Source organism: Myodes glareolus, chromosome 8, assembly GCF_982192425.1.
Source record: "Myodes glareolus chromosome 8, mMyoGla1.1, whole genome shotgun sequence".
In the NCBI taxonomy this organism is placed as follows: Eukaryota; Metazoa; Chordata; class Mammalia; order Rodentia; family Cricetidae; genus Myodes; species Myodes glareolus.
This window is the reverse complement of record NC_142033.1, coordinates 101,808,020-101,821,124: the sequence shown is the minus strand read 5'-3', so window position 1 is coordinate 101,821,124 and position 13,105 is coordinate 101,808,020. Positions and strand designations below refer to the sequence as shown.

The 13,105-nt window shown below is 43.2% G+C and overlaps 1 long non-coding RNA gene across 1 annotated transcript; it reads left to right on the top strand.

The window, feature by feature from the left end:
• Positions 1-7,318: 7,318 nt before the first annotated feature.
• On the top strand, positions 7,319-12,386 carry LOC146893991 (uncharacterized). The gene is made up of 3 exons (XR_015002870.2): positions 7,319-7,487; positions 7,898-8,039; positions 9,926-12,386. It is a non-coding gene; the product is annotated as an uncharacterized LOC146893991 (long non-coding RNA).
• The last annotated feature ends 719 nt before the right edge of the window (positions 12,387-13,105 follow it).

Sequence of the window (13,105 nt, the reverse complement as noted above, 5' to 3'; positions counted from 1 at the left end):
CTGATAAACACCTTTAGTAACGTGGCAGGATACAAGATCAACTTTAAAAAATCAGTAGCCCTCCTATACACAAAGGACAAAGAAGCAGAGAGGGAAATCAGAGAAGCAACACCTTTCACGATAGCCACAAAAAAACATAAAATATCTTGGGGTAACTCTAACCAAGGAAGTGAAAGACCTATTTGACAAGAACTTTAAGTCTTTGAAGAAAGAAATTGAAGAGGATACCAGAAAATGGAAGGATCTCCCTTGTTCTTGGATTGGGAGGATCAACAGAGTAAAAATGGCAATTCTATCAAAAGCAATCTATACATTCAATGCAATCCCCATCAAAATCCCATCAAAATTCTTCTAAGACCTTGAGAGAACAATAATCAACTTAATATGGAAAAACAAAAAACCCAGGATAGCCAAAACAATCTTATACAATAAAGGAACCTCTGAAGGCATTACCATCCCTGACTTCAAACTCTATTACAGAGCTACAGTATTGAAACAGCTTGGTATTGGCATAAAAACAGAGAAGGCGACCTATGAAATTGAATAGAAGACCCAGATATTAACACACAAACCTATGAACAACTGATTTTCGACAAGGGAGCTAAAAGTATACAATGGAAGAAAGAAAGCATCTTTAACAAATGGTGCTGGCATAACTGGATGTCAACCTTAGAAGAATGAAAGTAGATCCATATCTATCACCATGCACAAAACTCAAGTCCAAATGGATTAAAGACCTCAATATTAATCTGACCACATTGAACCTGATAGAAGAGAAAGTGGGAAGTAGTCTACAAGACATGGGCACAGGAGACCACTTCCTAGGTAGAACCCTAGTAGCACAGACAATAAGAGAAACAATGAATAAATGGGACCTCCTGAAACTGAGAAGCTTCTGTAAAGCAAAGGACACTGTCATTAAGACAAAAAGGCTACCTTCTGACTGAGGTAACCCCTCAGTCAGAGGTTCTTCACCAACCCCTCATCAAACAAAGGTCTGATCTCCAAAATATGCAAAGAACTCAAGAAACTAGACAATAAAAATCTAATTAACACAACTAAAAAATGGGGTACTGAACTGAACAGAGAATTCTCAACAAAAGAACTTCGAATGGCCAAAAGACACTTAAGGTCATGCTCAACCTCCTTAGCAATCAGGGAAATGAAAATCAAAACAACTTTGAGATACCATCTTACACCTGTCAGAATAGCTAAACTCAAAATCACCAGTGTGATTTTGGATGTGGAGTAAGGGAAACACTCATCCATTGTTGGTGGGAATGCAAATTTGTGCAGTCACTGTGGAAATCAGTGTGGTGGTTTCTCAGGAAACTGGGAGTTAACCTCCCTCAGGACCCAGCAATTCCACTCTTGGGAATATACCCAAGAGATGCCCTATCATACTACAAAAGCATTTGTTCAACTATGTTCACAGCAGCACTATTTGTAATAGCCAGAACCTGGAAACAACCTAGGTGCCCGTCAATAGAAGAATGGTTAAAGAAGGTGTGGAACATATACACATTGGAGTTTTACTCAGCAGTAAAAAACAATGACATCTTGAATTTTGCATGCAAATGGATGGAAATAGAAAATGCTTTAGTGAGTGAGGTAACCCAGACCCAAAAAGAGGAATATGAACCTTCATATGGCTATGGATGGAGATAGAGACAGAGACACATATTGGAACACTGGACTTAACTCCCTAGGTCCAAATGAGAAACAGAGGGAGTGAGATTGTGAGCAAGGAAAGCAAAATCAGAGGGGGCCTTCATCCGACAATGGATGGAGATAGAGACGGAGACCCTCATTGGAGCACTGGAAGTCAGGACCACGAAGGGTGTGTTCACCCACTGATACTCAGCGGTAAAAAACAATGACATCTTGAATTTTGCATGCAAATGGATGGAAATAGAAAACGCTTTACTGAGTGAGGTAACACAGACACAAAAAGAGGAATATGGAATGTATTCACTCATAAGTGGATTCTAACCATAATTAAAGGACATTGAGCCTTTAATTCATGATTCCAGAGACACTAAATAAGAAGGTGAACCTAAAGAAAATCATATAGTTATCCTCCTGGATATTGGAAGTAGACAAGATTGCCAGGCAAAATTTGGGTGCACGGTGGGGGGTGGGGTGGATGTAAGGGGAGATGGGTAGAGAGAAGGGAGAAGGGGAGGATTCGGGAAAACTTGGGGAAATGGGATGGGTGGGATGGAGGAAGGGTGGATATGGGAGTAGGGGAGTAAATATCTTAATTAAGGGAGCCATTTTAGGGTTTGCAAGAGACTTGATTCTAGAGGGGTTCCCAGGTCCAAGGAGAGGTCTCCAGATTGTTCCTTGGGCAGCAGAGGAGAGGGTGCCTGAACTGGCCTTGTTCCATAGCCACACTGATGAATATCTTGCATATCACCATAGAACCTTCATCTGGTGATGGATGGAGATAGAGACAGAGACCCACATTGGAGCATTGGACTTAGGTCCCAAGGTTAAAATGAGGAGCAGAAGGAGGGAGAACATGAGCAAGGAAATCAGGACCACGAGGGGTGCGTCCACCCACTGAGACGGTGGGACTGATCTAATGGGAGCTCACCAAGGCCAGCTGGACTGGGAGTGATGGAGCATGTGATCAAACTGGACACTCTGAATGTGGCTGGCAATGAAGGCTGACTGAGTAGCCAAGGACAAAGGGATTGAGTTTTGATTCTACTGAATGGACTGACTTTGTGGGAGTCTGGTTTGTTTGGAAGCTCACCTTTATAGACCTGGATGGAGGGGGAAGGACCTTGGACTTCCCATGGGTCAGGGAACCCTGACTGCTCTTAGGACTAGACAGGGAGGGAGAGGTGGGAAGGGGGAAAGAAAAGGGAAGCAGGGAGAAGGTGGAAATTTTTAATAAATAAATTAATTTATATATATACATATATATATATGTATATATATATATATATATATATATACACACACAGAGGCTTTAGGAGAGAAAAGAAAAGACAAAGGCAGACAGAACTCTGTAAATTTAAGGCATGGTGGTACATGCCTTTAATCCCAATACCTGGAAGGCAAAGGCAGACAAACCTCTGTAAATTTAAGGCATGGTGGTACACACCTTTAATCCCAATGCCTGGGGGGCAAAGGCAGACAGACAGATCTCTGTGACTTCAAGGTGTAGTAGCACACACCTTTAATCCCAGCACTTGGAAGGCAGAGGCAAACAAACCTCTGAGAGTTCAACGACAGCCTGGTCTACAGACTGAGTTCCAGGACAAAGATACATAGAGGAAATCCTGTCTCAAAAAAATTGCTTTTTTAAAAAAAAAAAAAGTCTTAAAAGAGACAGAGCCCAGATAATCATAGATAAAAGGAAGTAAAAAAAATAAGCCATGTGAAATTGAAAAATTCACAGAGTTTAGATTCTATATATTATTGTGCTATCTTTGAATTTTTTGACTGTTAAGGAGCTAAGTACAGAGAGACATTTCATTGTATGGGCTGCCAAGCTAAACCAGCATCTTGACTTCAGAATTTGGGTCTAAGGATTTGATTGTTGTAAAAGAGGTTCTTCTTTCATTTTCATAGAAGATGAGACCCTGTGGATTGCTTCTAGATCAATATGGTATGATAGACCACACTCTCCTGAAAGATTGCTGTGAACACCCTCAAAAATTTACTTTGCTAACCTGCCAACTGAGATAAACCTAGCATACAAGATACACCATAAAAGACCGAATTAACAGCGCCCCCATACAGCACAAAGCAGTTTGGAGAGAAAAAATTTACACCCACATTCCCAAATATTGTTTATAAAGCTTTGTCTACATTTAAAGGGGGATATGAAATAGATACGAATAATTTGCATTGGTATGGATTTTGCTTTATTGATATAAATTTAAGGTCAATCTTGTTATATGTATATTTCTGCTCTTGATTAAGGTATTGTGATTGTGTAAATCATTTACAAATGTAATGTATAATTAGGAAATATAGGTTGTTAATGTATAATCAACGATAATAGTCAAGCTTGTAGTCATGTTAGATTTTCTAGATATATAGAGATATAGTTCAGTTAGATAGGCATTCTTCATATCTTTTACAGACTATAGAATATGGCATTTAAAATGTTTTAATTACTTAGGGCTTTTCATGACAATGAGACACGTTTGCTCCTAGCAGCAGCAATCTACTTCAAGGGGAAGATGGGCATCAAAGAGGTTCCTTATGGAGTTGATTAGCCATTTGGGCAAGAAACTGCTCTTGCTTGGACTTTTGCATAAACTGGACATGCAATACCCACAGAGAGATGACTGCTGAACTTGCCTAAAGGTGACATGATCCTTTGGCATGATTCATGAAAGAGTCTGTGAGACATTCTGCAGGATACAGAAGAAAGTGACTAAACTGTCTTTGGAATTTCCTGCTTCGTGGAAATGTCTGCTGGATGCTATGGGCCTATAGGCTGAAGATGGATGCCCCAACAGTACAGAAAAACTTTGGGTGACTGTCCAAGCAGCGAGATGTCTCTGTCATTTCTAAAGTTTTGGAAGTTGCTTACTGCTTGTTTACTTAGGTAATATTATATCCTTCTGGAGTCTTTGATGGAGTTGAAGAATAGATAGATAGTTATAGTTTTCCATTGTTATGATAAAAGATAAAATAGATCTAAATATTGTAACTGTAATTCTTGCTTGATACCTGTTATATGTAATATTACTGTTAAAGCCTTCCTTTTTGTTTAAACAGAAAAGGGGAAATGGTATAGGAGGTCCTTCTGTATTTGTGTTGCTTTCATTGGTTATTAAAGAAACTGCCTTGGCCTAGTTGATAGGGCTGAACTCAGGTAGGAAGGGAATACAGAACAGGATTCTGGGAAGAAGGGCAGTGTGGCAGGCACCATGAAACTCCTGCCTGAGACGAACGTAGGTTAGAATCTTGCCAGTAAGCCACAATCATGTGGTGATACACAGATTTAATAGAAATGGGCTAATCAAGATGTAAGAGTTAGCCAATAAGAGGCTAGAGCTAATGAGCCAGGCAGTGATTTAATTAATACAATTTCTGTGTGATTATTTCGTGTGTAAGCTAGCTGGGTGGCTGGGACAACAGGCAGTCCACTTCTCATACAACATTCCCCAGTTTGTGCAGAGGCCATCAAGAATCCTGAACATCTATCAACTGTCACATGTACATATCTTAATTTCCCAAACCCTGCAATACAAATAATATCCATTTGCAATAAATGATTAGGAATTAATCCTTGGGGATTTACCCCCACTACTGTACACACTGCTTAACAATTTGGTGAGCAGCTTCCTTTGTTAATCTAAATTGTTTTGTTTTAAAGATTTATTTATTTATTTATTATGTATACAGTGTTCTGTCTGTATGTATGCTTGCTGGCCAGAAGAGGGCACCCAATCTCATGAGAGATGGCTATGAGCCACCATGTGGTTGCTGGGAACTGAACTCAGGACCACTGGAAAAGCAGTTAGTGCTCTTAATCTCTGAGCCATCTCTCCAGCCCCTCTAAATTGTTTTCTTAAACTTATACTATTTTGATGACTCAGAGCATACAATCACTGAACAAGCTCAACCTGAGATAAAGCAGTTATTTTTGTGAGTTTATCAGCTAAAGCATTACCTTCAGCTATTGGACCAGGAAGATTTTAATGCACTCTAATATTCCCTACAAAGCATGGCAACCTTCTTTGTTGTATGGCATTTTGAATTTGTTGGAACAGCATCTTAACTTGCTTTTTCCTAGTCCCAATACATGGGACAGTCTATAGGACTTGAAGAGCATTAAATATATATTGGCTGGGTATAGATTAAACTCCTACAAAAAGCTGGACACTGTAGCAACAGCTCATAACTCAACTATTTGAGCTGAGGCCAGTTCTGTTTGCACTACATGTTCTTCACCATTAACCACATACACAGCTCTTCCTTTGGAGAACCAACTGTAAAAATTAACATAGCATCCTTTACAGGATCTTTTGCTACAACTTTAGGAAAATTAAGGAATATAGGTGTACAAATTGCAACAACGAATCAGCTGGGGAAGGATTAATCTGGCCTTTAAATTGAGCAAATGCAATTACCCAAGAATCACTATTTTGAAATAACCATTGATCATAGCCAGTTCTCTACTAAAATACCTCTTAGATTATATCCTGTTCTTCTGTGCTAAGCAAGCTACAGCTTCAAAATAAAAGTTTAATACCATAAATGGCAAAGAATAGGTAGATGTAACCATAAAAGCAGACCGTTTTGCGATAATATTGCTGTAGGAGTAGTAAGTTTTGTAAGTGATATACATGCTTACTAGGGTTGATCATAATTAATATAAAGCACTTGCTGTTTCTGTAGAGCATAATCTACTGGGTGAGTACCTGTCTGGCAGCTTCTGTAAGCTGTCTAGTGGAATTTGGATCACTGCTCCCTTTAAGAATTTCACTTAGTGGCTCAAGATCTCCCACAGAATATTTTAAATAAGGTCTCAGCCATTGGGTGTTTTATTAAAAGTGTGTAAACTATCTTTCTTCTAATCCAAATTGCAAGTCTGCGTAGCTGACAGACTTAACTTGTTCATCTAAATTTTCACAGACTGGCCTGAAGCTGTAATTCCCTGAGACTACTTTTTTGCAGTCAGACTAGACTCCTAGCTGAAGCTTAGCCACGTAGAGGGGCACAAGCCATGATACCTCTGCTGCTTGGCTAGGTACTTGGTACTTGGTGGCTTGGCTGCCACCTGGGTACTTGGGAGCAGGAGGTCAGTCCCTCTTTGCCTGCTCTGCCTAAGCAGGGCACAGGCTACTTTTAGCAGTCCTTACACAGACCAGCATAAAAACAACTGACAAATTTACAGGCTCTCAGGTGTCCAGCAAGATAGCAGCTCTGAGACTGAAACTTAGGTGAACATAGCCACGATAAAAGATTTTGGGGCACCTCAGCATTACTGCATTCCCCTTCCTGGGAACCAGGGGATCCTGGTAACCAACCATGTGTGCACTGGAGCTTGAGTATTTTCCATCCCCATTGTAGTCTTTCATCAATAGACCCAGACTCTGGAACTGGGGTGAGACGACCTGCAGATAACCTGCAAGTGTTTCTCCTTGTTCAACCAACCCAGCAACTGACATAGCATTGATCAACTAGAGTTAGCTGACCATTAAATGAACTAGTCAAAATAGTTGAAAAATGACTTCTGGACTCTCCATTTTGATTCTGTACTAACCCCCCCCCTTGATTCTGTGAGGTTTTTTCCCTTTAAAAGAGCCTGTAATAGACAAAGTCCTTCTCCTCTCGAGGCTGAGGGACCTCTGTCACGGCAGCAAAATAAAAATTCCTCTTGCTATTGCATCAACCACGCTGAGAGTGTCTCTTGGGGTGACCTCCTCCTTGGTGGGGCCTTAGGGCCCAACATTTGGGCATTGGCCAGGAAGTGTTGGTTGCCCTCAGACCCACTGCTGACCCAGTTGGAGGTAAGAGTGTGCTCGCCTGAATGCTTGATGTTTGTCTATCTCTATTACTGCGATTGATATTTATGTTCGTCAGTAATTTGGGAAAAAATGCACCTGCACAGGGCTGGTATTTGAAAGGGACCAGGCAGTGGGACAGACATGTCTGGGAACACTCCCTGGCCCAGCCATGGAGGATGCTTCACAGGCAATTTATGAAACTGGGAGCGACCAGATCGCCTTAGTTCCAGGGAGTGTGGCTCTTATCGCCCACTCCCATCCAGATTTGTAATATCAGTTTGTTGCCCCGCAGCTTTTGGTTTTGAGTCTGTGTCTGTCATTTTGTATTATTGTTTTTGCTTTCGTGTTTGTTTTTTAGTTTAAATCTAGTACAATGGGACAGCAAATAACTACCCCCTTAACTTTGACTTTAGACCACTGGAAAGAGGTTGAGGATAGAGCTTGCAATCAGTCTGTGGAAATCCGAAGGAAACGCTGACCTTGGAGTGACCCACTTTTGAAGTGGGCTGGCCACAAGATGGAACATTTAATCTGGATACTATTTTGCAGGTTAAGGTGAGAGTCTTCCAGCCCAGCCAGCAGGGCCATCCTGATCAAGTTCCTTACATCGTAACTTGGGAGAGCTTGTCCAGAGACCCTGGGTCAAACCATTTGTCCCACCTGAAGAAACACAAAGCCCAGCACTGCCCCCTGGCTATCCATCACCCCTTTGACTTCAAGGACAATTGAAGCCCCAACTGCCCCTCCTCCGGACCCTTTCTCTTCTTTTTCCCATGTGGGAGCAACCGAAACAGAAGTCCCAGACACCACCAATCATCTCTGACACCCAGTCCGACCTCCTGCTTTTCGACCCTCCTCCTCCCTACCCCCAACCTCTTCTGCCCCAGACCAAGGCACCCCCCTCGTGCCTGTTCCCGAGGAACCTGCTGAACCTGCTATGGATTCTGACAGACACCCTAACCCTGACACGACTGAGACTGCTGCTGGGGGTTACAGGACCTAGCCCGCAGCCAGCAGGCTGGCTGTGTCTCAGTTGAGAGAGAGGCAGGACACCCGCAAGGGAAAGGTGGACTTCCCAAGCGCTCCCCCTCTGCTCAGTGGCTGACCAACTTCAATACTGACCTTTTTCAGCCTCTGATCTTTATAATTGGAAACTTCATAACCCTTCCTTTTCTCAGGACCCCCAGGCCCTACTGCCCTTATAGAATCTGTTCTGATTACTCACCAGCCCACTTGGGATGAGTGCCAACAGTTTTTGCAGATACTCCTCACTACAGAGGAAAAACAGCATGTTTTTCTTGAAGCTCAGAAAAATGTCCCAGGAGCTGACAAAAGGCCAACCCAGTTGCCAAATGAGATAGAGGATGCCTTCCCTTTAAACCGGCCCAATTGAGACTTTAATACTCCAGCTGGTAGGGAGCGACTTCACCTCTATTGTCAGATTCTATAGGCGGGTCTCCAGGGGGCTGGCAGACGGCCAACTAATTTGGCTAAGGTAAGAGCAATAGTGCAGGGGCCTGATGAAATGCCTGCAGGATTTTTAAAAAGGCTATTAAAGGGGTACAGGATGTACACCCCTTTTGATCCCATGGCAGCAGATCACCAGGCCGGTGTAGTGATGTCTTTTTTTAATATTTTATTTATTTATTATGTATGCAATATTCTGTCTGTGTGTATGTCTGCAAGCCAGAAGAGGGCACCAGACCACATTACAGATGGTTGTGAGCCACCATGTGGTTGCTGGGAATTAAACTCAGGACCTTTGGAAGAGTAGGCAATGCTCTTAACCTCTGAGCCATCTCTCCAGCCCTGTAGTGATGTCTTTTATAAGCCAGTCAGCACCTGACATTTGTAGCAAGCTGCAGAGGATGGAGGGACTGCAGGGTTACTCCCTCCAAGATTTAGTAAAGGAGGCAGAAAGAATTTTTAACAAAAGAGAGACACCAGAGGAAAAGGAAGAAAGAAGGTACAAAGAACAAGAAGAGAGCGAGGACAAGCGAGATAAAAAGTGTAGTTGCGAGTGAAGTAAGATCTTGGCCACAGCAGTATGCAGTGTAGAGCAACCCAAGAAGTGCCAGGACAAGGACAGAGGAGATAAAAGGCGGCCATGAGTCTGATAACAGCCCAGTCTTTGTCTCCCAAGTAAGTCAGGGTGTGACCAAGACACTGGGAATTAATTGGAAATTACATTGTGCATACAGACCCTAGAGTTCAGGACAGGTAGAAAAGATGAATAGAACCATAAAGGAGACCTAACCAAATTAGCCTTGGAAATTGGCACTAGAGACTGTGTACAGCTCCTTCCCTTAGCCCTGTTCCGGGTGTAGAACATTCCATCTTGGCTTGGACTGACCCCGTATGAGATCCGATATGGGGGGGCTCCCCCATTGACCTCCTTTAGGGCCCCTCCTGACCCCACTATTCACAAACCCAATTTGCAGGTGCAGCTAAAAGCACTTCAGATCGTCCAAGCCCAGGTGTGGAGACCCTTGGCTGCTGCCTACCAGCCCGGACACCGGGAGATCTCGCACCTGTTCCAGGTTGGCAATTCTGTGTATGTTCAGAGACACTGGTCCCAGAATCTTGAACCTCGCTGGAAGGGACCCCACACCGTGCTTCTTACAACACCTACTGCCCTCAAAATGGATGGCATTGCAGCCTGGATCCACGCATCTCACGTCAAGCCGGCACCTCCACAGGACAACCCAGGACCTTCCCAATGAAAGCTTAGCATACCCAAAATCCTCTAAAACTGAGATTAGTCAACAAGGCCTGATCCTATCAGGCTTGCTGATCTTTGCCCTGATGTTTCCTTCCACATATAGTACTAAAAACCACCATACACCTCAAGACTTAACTTGGACCCTGACTAACTTTAAGACTGGGCAAGCATTAAGGCTAGCCACTGGAGTTCATTCCCCGGATACCTGGTTCCCCCAGCTAACTTTTGACCTGTGTGTTTTAGCAAAAGACTCTTGGGAGAATACCGAACAAACCCCCAGAAACTCTTATCCTGCATGCAGATATTCTGAATGGTATATTTGTCCTGGGGGGGAGCAAACTTGGCAGTGCAGGACGGCTGAAGTATTTTACTGTGCTGTCTGGGTATTTGAAACCAGTGTCAGTGTCTCCTGGTTGAGGGTTAGCAAAAAGGACTTAGTCTCTTTTACCTGTACCACACCAGGAGAATCTGAAATCACAATCACCCTCACTGAGGAGGGAAAAAGAGCTAACTGGTTAACAGGCAATATTTGGGGCTTACGGTTGTATAATCCCAGAAAAGAAGACATAGGGATTCTGTTCATCCTGCAAGTTGTTGTAACACCTCCTATGATCATTGCACTAGGACCCAACCTGGTATTGCCCAACCAGAGCCAGCTAGCCCTGGCTGAGTTAGCCCCCCTTTCCAGGGCCCTGGGTCCCACTCCAAGTTCTAAAAATCCTTCTGCTACCCCTGCTTCACTGTTGGCGCTCTCTAATACAGGCCAGTGACTGTTTAATCTGACAGTGGGAGCCTTTTCTATGCTGAGTAATACTGACCCCAACATGACACAATCTTGCTGGCCCCCCATACTATGAAAGGACTGCAACATCCAGGGATTTCAACAACACAACTAGCCAGGATGGCTGTGCTTGGGGAACTGGTCATAAACTAACTCTTACAGAGGCTACCAATGCAGGGACATGCTTGGGAAATCCACCGGCTATTTACAAACATTTATGTAATGAGACCCTTAAGAGTCGTAAAACTTCTAAAACTGGATACCTGATCCCTGATTCAGATAAATGGTGGGCTTGTAGTACAGGCCTGATGCCTTGCGTGGCGACATCGGTTTTTGACTACTGACTACCTAGGGTCTTTTATCATTCCACTGACACATTTGAGGATGAATTTGACAGGCACCCGAGCCGCTATCAATGAGAGCCCATCTCCCTGACTCTAGCAGTAATCTTAGGCTTTGGGGTGGCAGCCAGTGTTGGCACCGGTGCTACTGCTCTGCTGCAGACTTCCAAAATTCCATAGCACTTTGAGGAATTAAGAACAGCTATAGATGAGGACTTAAGGGCTCTAGAACAATCTATCACCAAGCCTAAAGATTCAATAACCTCACTTTCCAAAGAAGTGTTACAAAATAGGCGTGGGTTAGACTTGCTATTTCTTCAAGAAGGAGGACTCTGTGCTGCCCTAAGAGAACAATGTTGTTTTTACATAGATCACTCTGGGGTAATTAAGGATTTGATGGTTAAGCTCAGAGACAGGCTAGACAAGAGACGGAGACACAGGGAGGCACAACAAGGTTGGTTTGAAGGCTGGTTCAATCATTCCCCCTGGTTCACAACACTCATTTCTACCATCACTGATCCCTTGATCATTCTGTTACTCATTTAACCTTTGGGCCCTGTATCCTCAATTGACTCCCGATGTTCATTCAAGAGTGACTTAGCATTACCAAAGCTTTGGTGTTGACCCAGCAAAATCATGATTTTAGGGAAAATCCCTAAGAATCCCAAGATTGGGATTCGATCAAATCAGAGGGGGGATGAAAGACTTTAGGGCACCTCAGCATTACTGCACCCCCCTTCCCGGGAACCAGAACCCTGGTAAACAACCACGCGTGCACTGAGCTTTGAGTACTTTCCATTCCCATTGTAGTCTCTCTTCAATAGACCCAGACTCTGGAACTGGGGTGAGACGACCTGCAGATAACCTGCAGGTGTTTATCCTTGTTCAACCAACCCAGCAACCACCATAGCATTGATCAACTAGAGTTAGCTGACATTAAATGAACTAGTCAAAATAGTTGAAAAATGATTTCTGAACTCTCCATTTTGATTCTGTACTAACCCCCCCCCTTGATTCTGTGAGGTTTTTTCCCTTTAAAAGAGCCTATAATAGACAAAGCAAGAATCCTTCACCTCTCAAAGCTAAGGGACCTCTACCGTGACAGCAAAATAAAAATTCCTCTTGCTATTGCATCAACCATGCTGAGAGTGTCTCTTGGGGCAACCTCCTCCTTGGTGGGGCTTTAGGGCCCAACAACACCATGGTTTACAATCCTTGCTTTTTTATTTTGTATTTTGTAATCACAAAACTAGGAGAATTCCTGAATTCTCTCCCTGTTAAAAGCCACAGATTTATCCATATAGGCTCCTTAGCTCATAGATCAATTAGCCTCTAGGCATCGCTGGGCCACACGCCATACTCCCTTCATTCTTCCCACTCACTAGCAGTAACAGAGGCCGCCACCACTTGCAGGGACAAAGAGGAGGCCATACTTTGGCCTCTCAAAGTCCCAGAGCAGCCCAAAGGTGGCAGAGGATATGCCAGCAGAGCAAGTGCAGGAATATAATGTTTACAAACTCTAAACATCTCTGTATTAGTTTCTTCTCCACTTTGGCTTGTCTAACTATCAAAATACATCCAAGCGACTATACAGATAGTTGAATATTATCTTTGTCCCATATTTACAAATATTTGCAGTTTTACTCCCATTATTTGGCCTCACCTTTCTCTTTCCTTTTTTATTATCTGCTATTTATTTCTGAGCTCTCATTACAAACCTCTCCACCTGTGTTGCAATTTTCTTCCAGAGTCCCTTGCATACTCCCTTGTACACCTG